Source organism: Xyrauchen texanus, chromosome 38 (assembly GCF_025860055.1).
Source record: "Xyrauchen texanus isolate HMW12.3.18 chromosome 38, RBS_HiC_50CHRs, whole genome shotgun sequence".
Lineage (NCBI taxonomy): Eukaryota > Metazoa > Chordata > Actinopteri > Cypriniformes > Catostomidae > Xyrauchen > Xyrauchen texanus.
In genome coordinates, this window is record NC_068313.1 from 27270723 (window position 1) to 27285798 (window position 15076).

Consider the following 15076-nt stretch of genomic DNA (forward strand, 5'->3'; position numbering starts at 1 on the left):
CGTTCGACGGCCAGGCGTATCAGTACAAAGTCCTCCCCTTCGGCCTGTCTCTGTCCCCTTGCGTCTTCACGAAAGTCGCAGAGGCAGCTCTTGCCCCGCTCCGAGAAGCCGGCATACGCATACTCAATTACCTCAACGACTGGAGTTACTATGTGCGCACAGAGACCAGGTGCTCAGGCACCTCAGCCGTTTGGGGCTTCAGGTCAGCTGGGAAAAGAGCAAGCTCACCCCAGTCCAGAGCATCTCTTTTCTCGATTTGGAGTTAGACTCAGTCTCAATGACAGCACGTCTCTCCAACGAGCGTGCTCAGTCGGTGCTGAAAATTCCTCAAGCCAGGTACCGTGGTCCCTCTAAAATGATTCCAACAGCTCCTGGGGCATATGGCATCCTCCGCGGCGGTTGATGCATATGAGACCACTTCAGCACTGGCTCCAGAATCGAGTCCCGAGACGAGCATGGCGCCGCGGCACGCACAATGTGAAAGTTACCACTGCCTGCCGCCAAACCCTCAAACCCTGGACAGACCTCTGGGGGCAGGGGTACCCTTGCAGCAGGTGTTCCGACGCGTTCTGGTCACAACCAACGCCTCCAAATTGGGTTGGGGCGCTGTGTGCAACGGGCATGCAGCCGCAGGCCGTTGGAACCGGGCCCCGCTGTGTTGGCACATCAACTGCCTAGAGCTGCTGGCTGTTTTCTTTGCCCTGAGGAAGTTTCTCCCGTTAATTCGAGACAAACATGTCCTAGTCAGGACAGACAGCACCACAGTGGTAGCCTGCATAAATCGCCACGGCAGAGTACGCTCCCTCCACATGTCACAGCTCGCCCGTCGTCTCCTCCTTTGGAGTCAGCAGCGACTCAAGTCACTGCGCACCACTCACATCCCCGGCAACCTCCATGTGATAGCGGACGCGCTGTCAAGACAAAGCTTGTGGAGGCTCCACCCCAATCGGTCCAGCTGATCTGGGACTGGTTCGGCAAGGCCCAGGTAGACCTGTTTGCCTCCCAAGAAACCTCCCACTGCCCACTCTGGTATGCCTGGACAGAGGCTCCCCTCGGGGCAGATGCGTTGGCACACAGCTGGCCCACGGGGCTGCGCAAGTACGCATTTCCTCCAGTGAGCCTTCTTGCACAGGTGCTATGCAAGGTCAGGGAGGACGAACAGCAAGTCGTTCTGGTGGCCCCCTACTGGCCCACCCGGACTTGGTTCTCGGACCTCACGCTCCTCGCGACAGCCCCTCCCTGGCGAATTCCCCTTAGGAAGGACCTTCTTTCTCAGGGATGGGGCACGCTCTGGCACCCGCACCCAGACCTCTGGAACCTCCACGTCTGGCCCCTGGACGGGATGCAGAAGATCTAGCCGGCCTACCACCGACTGTCATAGATACTATCAACCAAGCCAGAGCCCCCTCAACCAGGCATCTTTACGCCCTAAAGTGGCGTCTGTTCGCGAACTGGTGTTCTTCCCGAGCCGAAGACCCACAGAAGTGCGCGGTTAGGTCCGTGCTCGTGTTTCTACAGGAAAGGCTGGAGAGGAGGCTGTCCCCCTCCACCCTCAAGGTGTATGTCGCCGCCATCGCGGCTCAACACGACACGGTAGACGGCAAGTCTCTTGGTAAGCACGACTTAATTGTCAGGTTCCTCAAAGGTGCCCGGAGGCTAACTCCCTCCTGGCCTAACCTATTCCCCTCCTGGGATCTCTCGATCGTCCTCACGGGCCTCCAGATACCCCCTTTCGAGCCGCTAGATTCAGCTGGACTCAGGGCCCTCTCTCTCAAGACCGCCCTGCTGATCGCGCTCGCCTCCATCAAGAGGGTCGGGGACCTGCAAGCGTTCTCTGTTAGCGACATTTGCCTGGAGTTCGGTCCGGCAGACACATACGTGATCCTAAGACCGCGACCAGGCTATGTGCCCAAGGTTCCTACCACACCCTTCAGAGATCAGGTAGTGAACCTGCAAGCACTTCCCCGGAGCTCACTCCACTAGGGGTGTTGCGTCCTCATGGGCACTGGCCATGGGCACCTCCTTAGCAGACATCGGCAGAGCAGCAGGGTGGGCAACACCTAACACTTTCTCGAGGTTTTACAATCTCCGTGTTGAGTCAGTATTGTCCCGTGTTTTCTCAGGTCCGAGCCCGTAGAACTCGGTAACACGCTGACGTTCTGGCTGGGTGAATCACTTGCGCCTAGCGCCCTTTCCCTCAGCCGAGGTAAAATAGTGCGCCTCTGTTCCCAGGAGACACCATCTTCGGGTCGCTGGTTGACTCCTCCCTAGCCCTTTTGGGTCCGCAGTTCAGCGGAGGAACTCGCCGACCCAAGCCACTACGGGTACCCAAAAGCTACCCTGTACTGGAATAGGTGCTCCACAGGTAAGGCCTCCTGCTCGGACTCCCCCTGTGTGTAATTCCGCGGTACTGTCCCCTCACGAGAGGACTCCCGTGTCTCCCTTAGGCAGTTACAGCTGCCTCGGTTGCCATGCTGTATGCTTCCCCCCTCTACGAGGCTGGATCTACCACCGCACCAACTTTTCCACATAGATCCTAACAGGCCATGTGATGTATTTGCCACTCTTTGCCTCCCCTGCCAGGTAGGTGTGGCCTCCGCAGGGTCTTCTCCCCTTGAAAGAAGGGCTGAGACCCCCTTCCCTCAATGCGTGTAAGGGCCCCGGCCGTAGTTGCTCTATGCGAGAAACATAGAGAGAAAAGAGGCCCAGCCAGGCTGGCCCGTTCCCAGGTTGGTGGCCATCACCTTGTTCCCCCCTCCAGGGTAACGAAAAGGATTCTGATGGCTTGAATGGGGCATTGGGGAAGGGTACGTGCAGTCTGATACAGTTGGTCGCCCTGCACGTAAAAATACCTGCTTGCTCCTGTATCAGCAGTTCACGTACACGGCTCAGTGCATGGCACTTTTATAAGTGGACCCCTAGTGTCGCTTCTCTGACACAACGTGGAGCGAGCGAGCGACAGAAGGGGAACGTCTAGGTTACGTATGTAACCTCCGTTCCCCGATGGAGGGAACGAGACGTTGTGTCTTCCCCGCCACGTCGCTGAGCCGAGCCACTGTTGTGGCCGGACCATTTCCGGCTCCTCAGAAAAATCATGAATGAACTCCCGTATTTGCGCCGCTTAAATACCCGTATGTCCGTATTAGAAATAATGGTCAATAGATAATCACAGTTGTATGCTTTTCCATAATGAATGTGACTTACAACTGAGATTTCTGTGGTGTGTATAATAAATTAAAGAAAATGCTTACGTTCACCTTCTGCTGAGGATCCAACACCAGAAAATGGCATGAAAAATCTTTAAATCAGAGACAATAGTGTGAATGCAAAACTGACCCATCTGTTCTCTGATTGTTTTGTGTGTGTGTGTGTGTGTGTGTGTGTGTGTGTGTGTGTGTGTGTGTGTGTGTGTGTGTGTGTGTGTGTTTGTTTGTTTTGTTTTTCACAGATGAAGTGCTAACTGTGGAGCCTCTGGGGGATTTGTGTACCATTATAAATCCCAAGGAACTGTTTTGTGGAACAGGAGTCTTCCTCTAGCTTTGCAATAAAAGTACAGACCACCATTAATCTCAAGTCCAAAATTGACAGAAGCACCCAAAAACGGGGCCATTTAAATGCTATTTGTGTTTTGTTGAAAATTCTCAGAAAAAGGCCAAATAAGATCCATAACAGCTATGGTCAAATGCGTTACTTTCAAAAGCTAGAAAAAGTCCTTCTCATTGGCCTTTTTTCATAGATCAGAGGTGAATATCTGCGCTCAAGTGAGACCCCTAGTGTCGCTTCTCTGACACAACGTCTCGTTCCCTCCATCGGGGAACGGAGGTTACATACGTAACCTAGACGTTAGTGCTGAAGACAAATATAAATAGTCAATTTTAAATATAAATATATTTTTTAATGGAAGAGTTGGACTGGATAGTAAAGTAAAAATGCAACGAAAGGCAGAGAGAATGGCCAGTGTGCCAAAGAGGGACTACTTTGAAGAAACTCAAATTTAGGATTGTTTTAATTTCTTTCTCTCTACATATTTCTGATATTTGCATTTGTGTTATTTCATAGTCTTAATGATGTTACTATTTTTCAAGCAGGTGGAAAATTTTATTAACGGATGAGTAGGTGTGTCCGGACATTTTTTTTTTTTTTTGCTGCTTGGGTCAAGGCATAAGAAGTGACTTTTTGACGTTGGCAAAAAATCAAAGTAGACATTTTCTTGTATCATAAAACTTTGTTTGGAAGAAAAATCAAAGATGCTTTAAACATTTTAAAACAGCTTTTATTGTTTTTTTTTGTATAAAAAGGTGATTTTATGGCACAAAGCCACATATAGATTGACATTAATGGAGATTCATATCGACAACAACATAACAAGTGCTATGATCACTGGTCACTCTGTCCATTCAACTAAAACAACATACATGAACAAATAAAAAGTGCATGTACACTTCTTCATTTTTGATTCAGAGCCTCTTCAGAGAATCTTTGTGTCTGTGTCTACTTGTTTGTAGCAGAAATCCAACTGAATGAGTGATTTCAGGTGATGTCTCAAAAGGGCACAACGTCTCAGTTTAAAGGCTATAAACAGTTTATTTAGCTTATTTATTTAACGCTTGTGCCAACGCCTAATCCAAAGTCTGCACATATACAGTATTTCACCAGCCCCCATAGGAATAAGAAGCAAAAATAACAGACTTGTTTCAGCAAGTTAAGATGTTTCATTTTTAACCTTTCAGTATTTAAACTGGGACTAGGAAAATGTGGTTGTAACATGAGGGTTCAGTGTTCCCTATACTTCCCATTTCATAGATGAACAGATAAGTGTCATCTTTATAAGGTACCTAGGGCTTTGATTCAGATTATCACTTTGAAACGAAAAAGACCTGATTATTCCCAATAGAAGGTCATGCAAAACTTAAAGTAACCACTCCACACTTTTATATATAGCTAGTATACATACAGTGTAGCCTAATGCTTGATTTACAGTTGTAGGCTAATCACACAGCATTAAGCCTATGATTTATTAATGTATTTGTTTTGTGGGGCCAACATATTACCTTAGTAATTTAAGTATTATTGTACAAATTAATTAATTTATGAATTCATGAATGAATAAAGGAATGAAAAAGATCCACCATGCCCCACTTACAGTCATTATTTTTCTCTTTAATTATGTATTCAAATACACAAGTAATTCTGCATCTAGCTTATTTAAATTAAATCAGCATATCTCAAAATATCTATTCAAATTGGAATGAAGCCAACCCCTAATATTGCAGATGAACATACAGAATCCAGCTATAGAGTATCCTGTTCATACATTTATGAGTCAATCTATAATACCATGGGGAATGAATGCAGACTTCTTTTTAAACACTGTTAGAATGCAATCCTTAACTTCAACAGTGTTTAAAACATAAATAATCTGATTTAGCATTGGTGGAACAGCATATGCCAATGATGTGCTGATGATCCTGGCATTAGGAGATAGGGAAAACATGATTGCAGTAATGTATGTGCAGATAATGGGAAGGAAACATATTCCTACTAATAACAGGTGAGAGACACAAGTCTTCAGCCCTTTAATACGCCCCTACCAAGTTGTAATTGTACTTAAAGCAAAGAAAATGCAAAGGTAGGACAGCAATTTCGTCAATGGTGCAGCAAAATACACAACAGTGTTGAGTTTTGCCAAAAAAGAATTTATGCTATTGTCCTTACATGCCAGTTTATATATTGGTGCATGGTCCCAAAAATAACTTTCGATCACATTGGATTTGCAGATCGAAAGTCGGGTAATTAAAGACACAGTCATTCCCACCAAAAAAGTGCTAAACATCCACGTTGCTGAGAAAACTGAAAATATAACTTTGTTATTTACAATGGCATGGTATCTTAGTGGCAAGCAAATTGCAATAAAACGATCAAATATACCAAGACCACAAGATTTACGCACTGTATTGTATTGAAGTCGTAAACAAAAAAACATGTTTACCAAACAAACATTGTAGGAGATGCACTGTGATTAAAAAATGAACGTTTTCATCATGTTAGGAATAAGGGCTAGGATGACCACCCGTCCCGCGTAGCGCGTGCGCGCACAGCGTTTGAAGCCCAATTCATACGTCCCGCAAATTGAGACCGTGTCACGCATAATCAATGCTTGCTCAAAAAAAAAGTTGGTCGCTCTATATCCTCGAGCCCCAGGCAGCCAAACGAACATTACTTGACAGTTCAGTAGTACGCTACTGTTGCCACACCCACGTGACACACCCCTCAGTTTTTCGTTGTTGTCATGACAGCGCACGCACGTGCATACCAGACACTGGGAAGGAACTTTTAGATGCGCGCTTTCCAATTCAAAAAATGGAGAAATGTTTTTTTCCTGCGCCTGCCTTTACTAAAATGCAAGTTCACCATTCTTCCTCCCCCTTCTCGTTCCGTGAACCTCTGGAGTTGTGAGTAAAGACTTTTTTTTTTACTGTTCCTGTGGTGTTGAGCAACTACAATTCCTGTTAATCCTATAATTTTATATTATAATTTATTTAAAGTGAATAAATTGTAATGAAAAATAAATAAAATTAAATAGCTAAAGTAAACCGTAAGTGGAAGTGCATCTGTCAATTCATTGAATGTTCAAAATATTATTAATCTTTATTTAGAAAAAAAAAATACACATTGGTTGGCCTATTCATGAGGATACATTATCAATTACACATGTTTAGGGGAATAGGGCATTATTAATATACCATGTAAGGTGGTATGTGCTAGAAATGGGTAAACCACTATCAGTGAGTCTGCCCGTGGGGTGGGGGCACCGCCGCGCCAGGCAGTGTCCCACATTGTCCCTCAGAAACATACCCCTTGTTCCCCCTTGGGCTTATTAGCAGGTGGTCACCCTAATAAGGGCATTTGTTTCACCAAAGTCAGCCAAAGTCAAGTTAAATACACCAATGTACTTTGGACTGTGCAGTTTCCGGTCAAGGGCTATAATTTAAATGACAAATGAGTTCCCAATTACAGCAATAAAATAAATGATAAACTGAAAAATAAAGTAATACCTATGGGTAGGCCCATACCTGAAAGTACACTGATAAAAACATATGCAGGGTGCACAATGGAGATATTTTGGGAAAAACTGACATTTAAAGTAATCATGGCAACTTTGCCCTTGGTATTCACAAGTGCATGCATTCACATTCACGCTCGAAACTAAGTCTTATATTATGCTCATAATATGCTCACAACTGTAATATGCTTATAATAACTACATTTGATTGAAATTTAAGGATGTAATGCAGAAGAATGGTTCTGCTCGATTGGCTTTATCGTTCACACACACAAAATGCTAGACACAGCGCAACTTATAGAAAAGAATGCAGATGCGTTTTTTATTTATTTATTATTTATTTTACTTCACATTTACTTCTTATGCCTTGATCCTGTGCGAGACGCTTAAATATAAACAAATAGATAAATAGCGCGATAGTGGAAAAAGAGTGCAGCACAGGTATGAACGCCACCTTAAAGCTTAATTTATTAAAATTGGAGCATGTAGTCTATGAATAAAAAGCGGTCTTTATAATTATGAGGTTTATATATGCTATGTACTATGTAGGACTCAGCTAGAGGCCACGGGTAAAGTAATTTTCTAACTATCGCTACTCGTAAACTTGTATAGGCCTACTAAAAATCGCTGTCGGAGGAGAAGCGTCTGTCCAACCTACAACAGCGTGGCCACACTAGACTATTCTAGTCACTTTGGAAAAATAATCAGTCCTGGGTTCTTTGACTTCCTGCATGGAAACGCACCAGCTCCAGTTACCTTATATGGATTTAATTTCTGTACATAATTTAAGTTCTGTACATAAGTTTCCTGTCATAATGTCTGGGTCAGGAAAAAACAATGCACACACTATTACAGCTGGTTACGTAAAGGGGTTTATGCAGAAAGTATGCCTTGATCCACAGCCACTCTAAGAGAAGTGATGATCGCGGTTAATAGACGTGCTTAGCTCTCTTCAAAGGTGGACTCTGACTTATTGAATGAAGTGACCAACTATTGATATGTCAGCATAGGTGTTAGCTTGTGATTGTGATGCAGCTTAGAAGGCGGGGACATCTGAAATCTATCACTGAAGTTGGAATCCTCTTGGGAACACCTGGGGGCCAAGAAAAAAAAAATCTAATTGAGTGTAAGAAGACATTTATGTTGCAAAGTGTATAAAAGTGTTTAAACAAAGTCACAAAAAAGTATTGTCTCTAATTAGAAGTGCAAATGTATTCAGTTTAAACCATGGGCCTATTGCTTTGAAGAATCCAGCTATTTGTACCTTCTGTTCAGTTGCTCAATCATTACTCAGTATGCCAGTGCATTCCAATTTATATTTGCACAAACATCTCATGAGAAAATTTTGAAAACCCAATGATGCAATTGTGTCCTTCATTGTGAAATTATCAACACCTGAAGAAATGAAAATCACTTTGCAATATTTTTTTTACATGGTTTAAGTTTTTTTCATAGTTGGCAAATGTTGCTTTAAATTCATTTGAGGCAAAATGAGAAACCTTTGGACCAGAAAAATTATTTTTCATCCTTAATTATTAATTTATGCTTAATAATTAATCTATGATTTATTTCTACTGACTGACATAGCCGATGGCCCTAAAAGGACTGAATTTCTTATCTGAATTCCAAACCACACAAAAAAAAACTTAATTATATGTGTTGAGGAACTGTTTTCAGCTAGAATAGAGGTTTATGTAAAATAATTTGAAAAGAATGTCATATAAACCTTTGTGTTTATGCATACATGCACACATTTCCAAGCAGGAAATGCATAACTGCAAACATTTCCAAGACACTGGCATGTCACGAGAGGCTTTGCTAATGACCTCTGTGAACTTACCAAGTTCTGAATAGGTCTGTTTTCTAACAACGGCACATTCACAAGGGCATACACTCATCGGGAATAGAGAAGAAAAAAAAATCAAGTAGCAAATTAAGACTATGGGGAAATGGCACACATCATTAATTTTTTATGGTACAGCATCTGTATTTCTAAAGATAAACAAAAGAGAAAGATAGGGCAAAGGTGAAATAAATTAAAACAGAGAAAGGATCTTGGCCTTCAAATAAAAAAGCAACAAAAGGCACCACAGTTTTAATTAAGGAGTATTTAAAATACTACTACTACTACGCCTAATAATAATAATAGTCCATATATTAATATGACATGCCACTGAGATGTAGACCTGGTGCATGGTGAATTCATCTAATCTACAGAATTCCAAATTAACTCCTACACACTTTACACACTTCCTAAACAGTAGGCAGCAAACCTTATGCTAGGCCTATCCCAATAAACATAACAATATAAGATCAATATCAAATTCAAAATCATACAATTATTCAAGATTATAATACTGTTTCAATGACACAATATTTGTGATCTAGCATGTCTTATTTATTCTATTCAATATTCTGGTAGGTGTCAGATATGTTGAGGTGCCGGCAATGGTAAGAGTTTACCTACAGGCAGGGTTCTGGGCACAAGTGGTGCAGGAAGAAACCACTCGACGGATGTCAGCTAACATGTTGGGCCACCAATATTTTCCTCACAGTGGATTGTAAGTTTGCTGCACTCGTGGGTGGCCAGTGGCAACAGAGGTATGTGCCCAGGTGATGAACTTGATCCTCAGTCTGGGTGGAACAAAGAACTTATTGGGTGGACATGAGGTAGGTATCGGATTACGGGGTACTCTAGATATTTCCTGATCCAACTCCCAATCGATGGTGCCCACTACACAGGTAGGAGGTAAGAATTTAGGAGGAATTTAATTTCCCCCTAGATTAACAGTGTTCTTTTTTCTTGCCCAGATGTTTCACCCCATGATCAATCACCTAATTTATTGTTTAAGAAAAAATTAGGTAAAAAAGGTTTTAATAAGACTTTTCCAAAGGACAAAAATAGGCAATTAAGAGGCTGCCCCAATGTGCCCAGCCTATTTAATGCTGTCCGAATATTTTTTTTTTTATATTTGTTTGTTTGTTTTATTCATATTGCACATCACACCCACATATTTAGACCTCTCTACATGCTAAGTGTAAAGAGGAATACATTTAACCAGTAGCTGCTTATTGACTTATCATCTTGTTGGTGGTGGTGATGATGATGAGATGATGTTTGTCATCAGTAAATGGATCCAAAGAGATGCTATATGAGCAACTGCAGATCTATTTTATTTCTACAGTATTTACATATTTTTTCACAGACAATAGATTGTGATCAAAAGGATATATCATTAAATATTAATTAACTGGGCTACTCTTTCAAAGAAAATTTATTTTCAATACATTTCTGAAAAATACATTTTGTCTTTTGTGCTTTTATTTTTCTACAAACATGGTGTCATAAAGACCTTTGTGATGCCTGATTTATTTGAGCACTAAAAGTTTCTTACATTTTTTTTTCCAATCTACAGATTTCATATTAGTAGTAATAGTAACTGTAGTTTTGGCACATCATTTAGGACACAAGTATAATAATAAGTAATAATTGTTTACAGACAGATTGTTTCACTTTTAATTGACTATATCACAATTCCAGTGGGTCAGAAGTTTATATATACACTAAGTTAACTCTGTCTTTAAGCAGCTTGGAAATGTCCAGAAAATGATGCCAAACCTTTAGGCAATTAGCCAAAAGCTTCTGATAATTGGCTAATTGGAGTCAATTGGAGGTGTACCTGTTGATGTATCCTAAGGCCTACCTTCAAACTCAGTGCCTTTTTGCTTGACATCAAGGGAAAATCAAAAGACCTCTGAAAAAAATTGTGGACCTTCACAAGTCTGGTTCATCCTTGGGAGCAATTTCCAAATGACTGAAGGTACCACATTCATCTGTACAAACAATAGTACGCAAGTATAAACACTGTGGGACCATGCAGTAATCATACCGCTCAGGAAGGAGACACTTTCTATCTCCTAGAGATGAATGTAGTTTGGTGTGAAAAGAGCAAATCAATCCCAGAACAACAGCAAAGGAACGTGTGAAAATGCTGGAGGAAACAAGTATCTATATCCACAGTAAAACGATTCCTATATCAACATAACCTGAAAGGCTGCTCAGAAAGAAGAAGCCATAGCTCCAAAACCACCATTAAAAAGTTTGAAACAGTTTGAAAGTGCACATGGGGACAAGTGAGGCTTGCAAGCCAAAGAACACCATCCCAACTGTGAAGCATGGGGGTGGCAGCATCATGTTGTGGGGGTGCTTTGCTGCAGGAGGGATTAGTGCACTTAAAAAAATAGATGGCATCATTAGGAAGGAAAATTATGTGTATACATTGATTGTGTCAGAAAAGCGCTATATAAATGTAACATTCATTCATTCATTCATTCATTGAAGCAACATCTCAAGACATCAGCCAGGGAGTTAAAGCTCGGTCATAAATGGGTCTTCCAAATGGAAAATGACACCAAGCATACCTCTAAAGTAGTGGCAATATTGCTTAAGGACAACGAAGTCAAGCTACTGGAGTTGCCATCACAAAGCCCTGACCTCAATCCGATAGAAAATTTGTGGGCAGAAATAAAAAAGCATGTGCTAGCAAGGAGGCCAACAAACATGACTGCTGTGCCAAAATTCCAGCAACTTATTGTGAGAAACGACTCGGTTACTAACGTAACCTCGGTTCCCTGATAGGAGGGAACGAGTATTGCGTAAGTAGCTTACGCTATGGGAAAATTCCGTTTCTCGAGAAATATTGAAGTCTTTATGTAAAACGCATTGCAGCTGCACAGCAGACAGCAATGAGCGAGGCAGCTCGGTCAGATTAGCATGGCTAAGGCTATATATTAGGCGCCCCGTCATGAGAGTTCTTTAGGTTCAATCGAGAGTTCTCTCAGGGAACCGAGGTTACGTTAGTAACCGAGTCGTTCTCTATCGAGAGGTCTCTCCTATTGCGTAAGTAGCTTACGCTATGGGAACACCATGCAAAACGCCGTGCGTGCTGACTTCGCTCTATAAAGCCAGAGGCAGATGCCTGAGCCTTAAAGCAAAGTGATTATTCCACGAGCCGGCCAACGGCGAGCTACATAATGGGATAGTATAGAGCGCCTTCCAAGGTGGTCCATGGTGGGGCGCTCATAGTACAAACACAAGCACATATCTTATGTACTGAGTTTTCTATGTACTGATATGCATAAAAAATCCTTTAAGTCAGTCAGAGACGGACCTATAAGGGAGGAGATAATGCTCAGCATATACATACTCCAGTCCATTCTATAGTCAGGCTGATAGAATGTTGGAATGCAATGAGGGGACCTGTAGGTTATAAAACCTGATAAATGTCGAAGGCGAGGCCCAGTCTGCAGCCGCACAAATATCTTCAATGGGTATCCCACACGACCATGCCCACGAGGAGGCCATGCTCCTCGTAGAGTGAGCTCTGACGCCTAAGGGGCATTGAAGGCCCTTGGCTTCATAAGCCAGCGCTATAGCATCCACTATCCAGCGCGATATTCTTTGCTTTGAAACTGCGAGACCTTTAGTGCGGCCGCCAAAGCATACGAATAATTGTTCCGTCTGTCTGAACAGGGCAGAACGTTCCAAATATACTCTGAGCGCCCTGACCGGGCAGAGTAAATTAGCGTCGCTTTCGTCTGCTGGGGACGATAGCGCTGCCAGAGATATCACCTGTACTCTGAAGGGTGTGGAGAGCACTTTAGGAATATACCCGTGCTTTGGCCTAAGGACAACTCTGCAGTCGTTAGGTCCAAATTCCAGGCAAGCAGCTTGATGACAGTGCGTGCAGGTCGCCCACTCTCTTGACTGAGGCGAGCGCCAGCAAGAGCGCAGTTTTGAGCGAGAGCTGTTTAAGGTGCACGGTTCGGAGAGGTTCGAACGGGGCACTCTTGAGTGCGTCCAGGACCGTGGCCAGGTCCCAGATCGGCACCGAGGGGGGGCGAGGAGGGTTCATCCTCCTAGCCTCTTAGGAAACGTAATGATTAGGTCGTTTTTCCCTAATGAACGTCCTTTATCAGGATTGTGTGACGCCGCTATGGCAGCCACATAGACTTTGAGCGTGGAGGGTGTGCGGCCCGCCTCCAGCAGCTCTTGCAAAAAAGGCGAGTACACTTGGTATCTCGCGACGATTTGGGGTTCAAGCTCTTGGTATCACACCAGTCACTGAACACTTTCCACTTTTGGGCATATAAGCGCCTCGTAGGGGGCGCTCGCACCTCAGTGATGGTTCTCAAAACTCCACTGGGGAGGTTCTCGGGAACCCGTTGAGGGGCCATGCATGGAGGGCCCACAGATCGGGGCGGGGATGAAGAATCATCCCGTTGGCCTGCCTGAGGAGGTCTAGTCTCAACGGAATCGGCCATGGGGCAGATTGCATCATCTGCATCAGTTCTGGAAACCACGTCTGGTTTTTCCAGAGTGGGGCTACCAGGTGCACTGCACATTTCACTTCCCTGATCCGACTGATGACCTGAGGTAGCATCGCGATCGGGGGAAAAGCATACAAGGGGCGGCTCGGCCAGACTTGGGCGAGCGCGTCCGTGCTCTTTGAGAAGAAAAGGGGCAGTGCGCATTTTCCCTGGAGGCGAAGAGGTCGACCTCTGCCTCGCCAAAGGTTTGCCATAACCACTGAACCGTCAGGGGTGGAGAGACCATTCTCCTGGGAGAACCTTGTCTCTGGACAGCATGTCCGCTCCCTGGTTCAGGGCGCCTGGCACATGCGCTGCTCTCAGCGAGCGCAGGTGGTGCTGTGACCATAAGATGAGCTCCCTGGCCATAGAGTGCAGGGAGCTCGACCTGAGTCCACCCTGGCGATTTATATACGAAACTACCGTCATGTTGTCCGTTCGGACCAGGACGTGTTCGTTTTTCAGGTACGGAAGCAGGTCTCTGAGAGCCAAGGCGACCGCTTTCATTTCCAGACAGTTTATATGTAGGCGCTTTTCCGGGTTTGACCAAAAGCCAGAGACAGGCCTGCCCTCGTAAAGGGCCCCCCATCCTATTTTGGAGGCATCTGTCATGATCATTTTTCTCCACGTAATTACGCCCAGACTCACGCCGGTTTGATACCAGTTGACGGCTTTCCAGGGCGTCAGGGCTTTTATACAGCCGTGATTGGCTCTGATCAAAAAGTGGCCCGAGCGCCACGCGTGAGTGGGGACACGGCTCTTGAGCCAGCGCTGGAGAGGACGCATGTGCAACAATCCTAGCTGGAGTACAGCTGATGCCGAGGCCATGAGACCGAGCATTCTTTGAAATCGTTTGATGGGGGCGTGCGCACCCGTTCTGAATGATGTTGCAAGGCCTCGAATAGAGAGCGCGCGCTCTGATGAGAGGCGCGCTGTCATCTGCACTGAGTCTAGCACTATTCCCAGAAAAGAGATATTCTGGCTGGGGGATAGCACGCTCTTTGCAAAATTGATTCTCAGACCCAGGCATTCTAGATGGCTGATAATCCAAGATCTGTGCGTCGTTAACTGACCCTCTGATTGTGCTATGATTAGCCAATCGTCGAGGTAATTCAGTATTCGCACTCCCCGCTGTCTCAGGGGGGAAAGTGCCGCGTCCATACATTTCGTGAATGTACGGGGGGCCAATGATAGGCCGAATGGTAGTACTGTGTACTGGTATGACTGTCCCTCGAAGCTGAATCTCAGAAAAGGCCTGTGATGAGGCGCTATCGGAATGTGAAAGCCGCCTTTCAAATCCACTGATAGAAACCAATCCCCGGGCTGAACTTGCGCGAGGATATGTTTGGTTGTTAACATTCTGAACGAGCGAATCATTAAAGCTTTGTTCAGATGTCTGAGATCTAGGATGGGGCGGAGGCCACCGCCCTTTTCGACGAGAAAATAGCGGCTGTAAAAACCCGCCTCGCTCATAGAGGGAGGAACAGTTTCTATAGCGCCCTTCTCTATCAGTTTGAGCACTTCGGTGCGTAGAACATGTGACACATCTTTTCTCACTTTCGTCTCGACCACCGCTGAAAAGCGGGGTGGTCTGCGAGCGAATTGAAGTGAGTAACCGTGTTTTATTATGTTCAAAACCCATTT

At 44.4% G+C, this 15076-nt stretch overlaps 1 pseudogene; it reads right to left on the minus strand.

Moving 5' to 3' along the window:
- Positions 1 to 5323: 5323 nt before the first annotated feature.
- Positions 5324 to 7152, minus strand: LOC127631692 (olfactory receptor 52E8-like; annotated as a pseudogene).
- Between the last annotated feature and the right edge of the window lie 7924 nt (positions 7153 to 15076).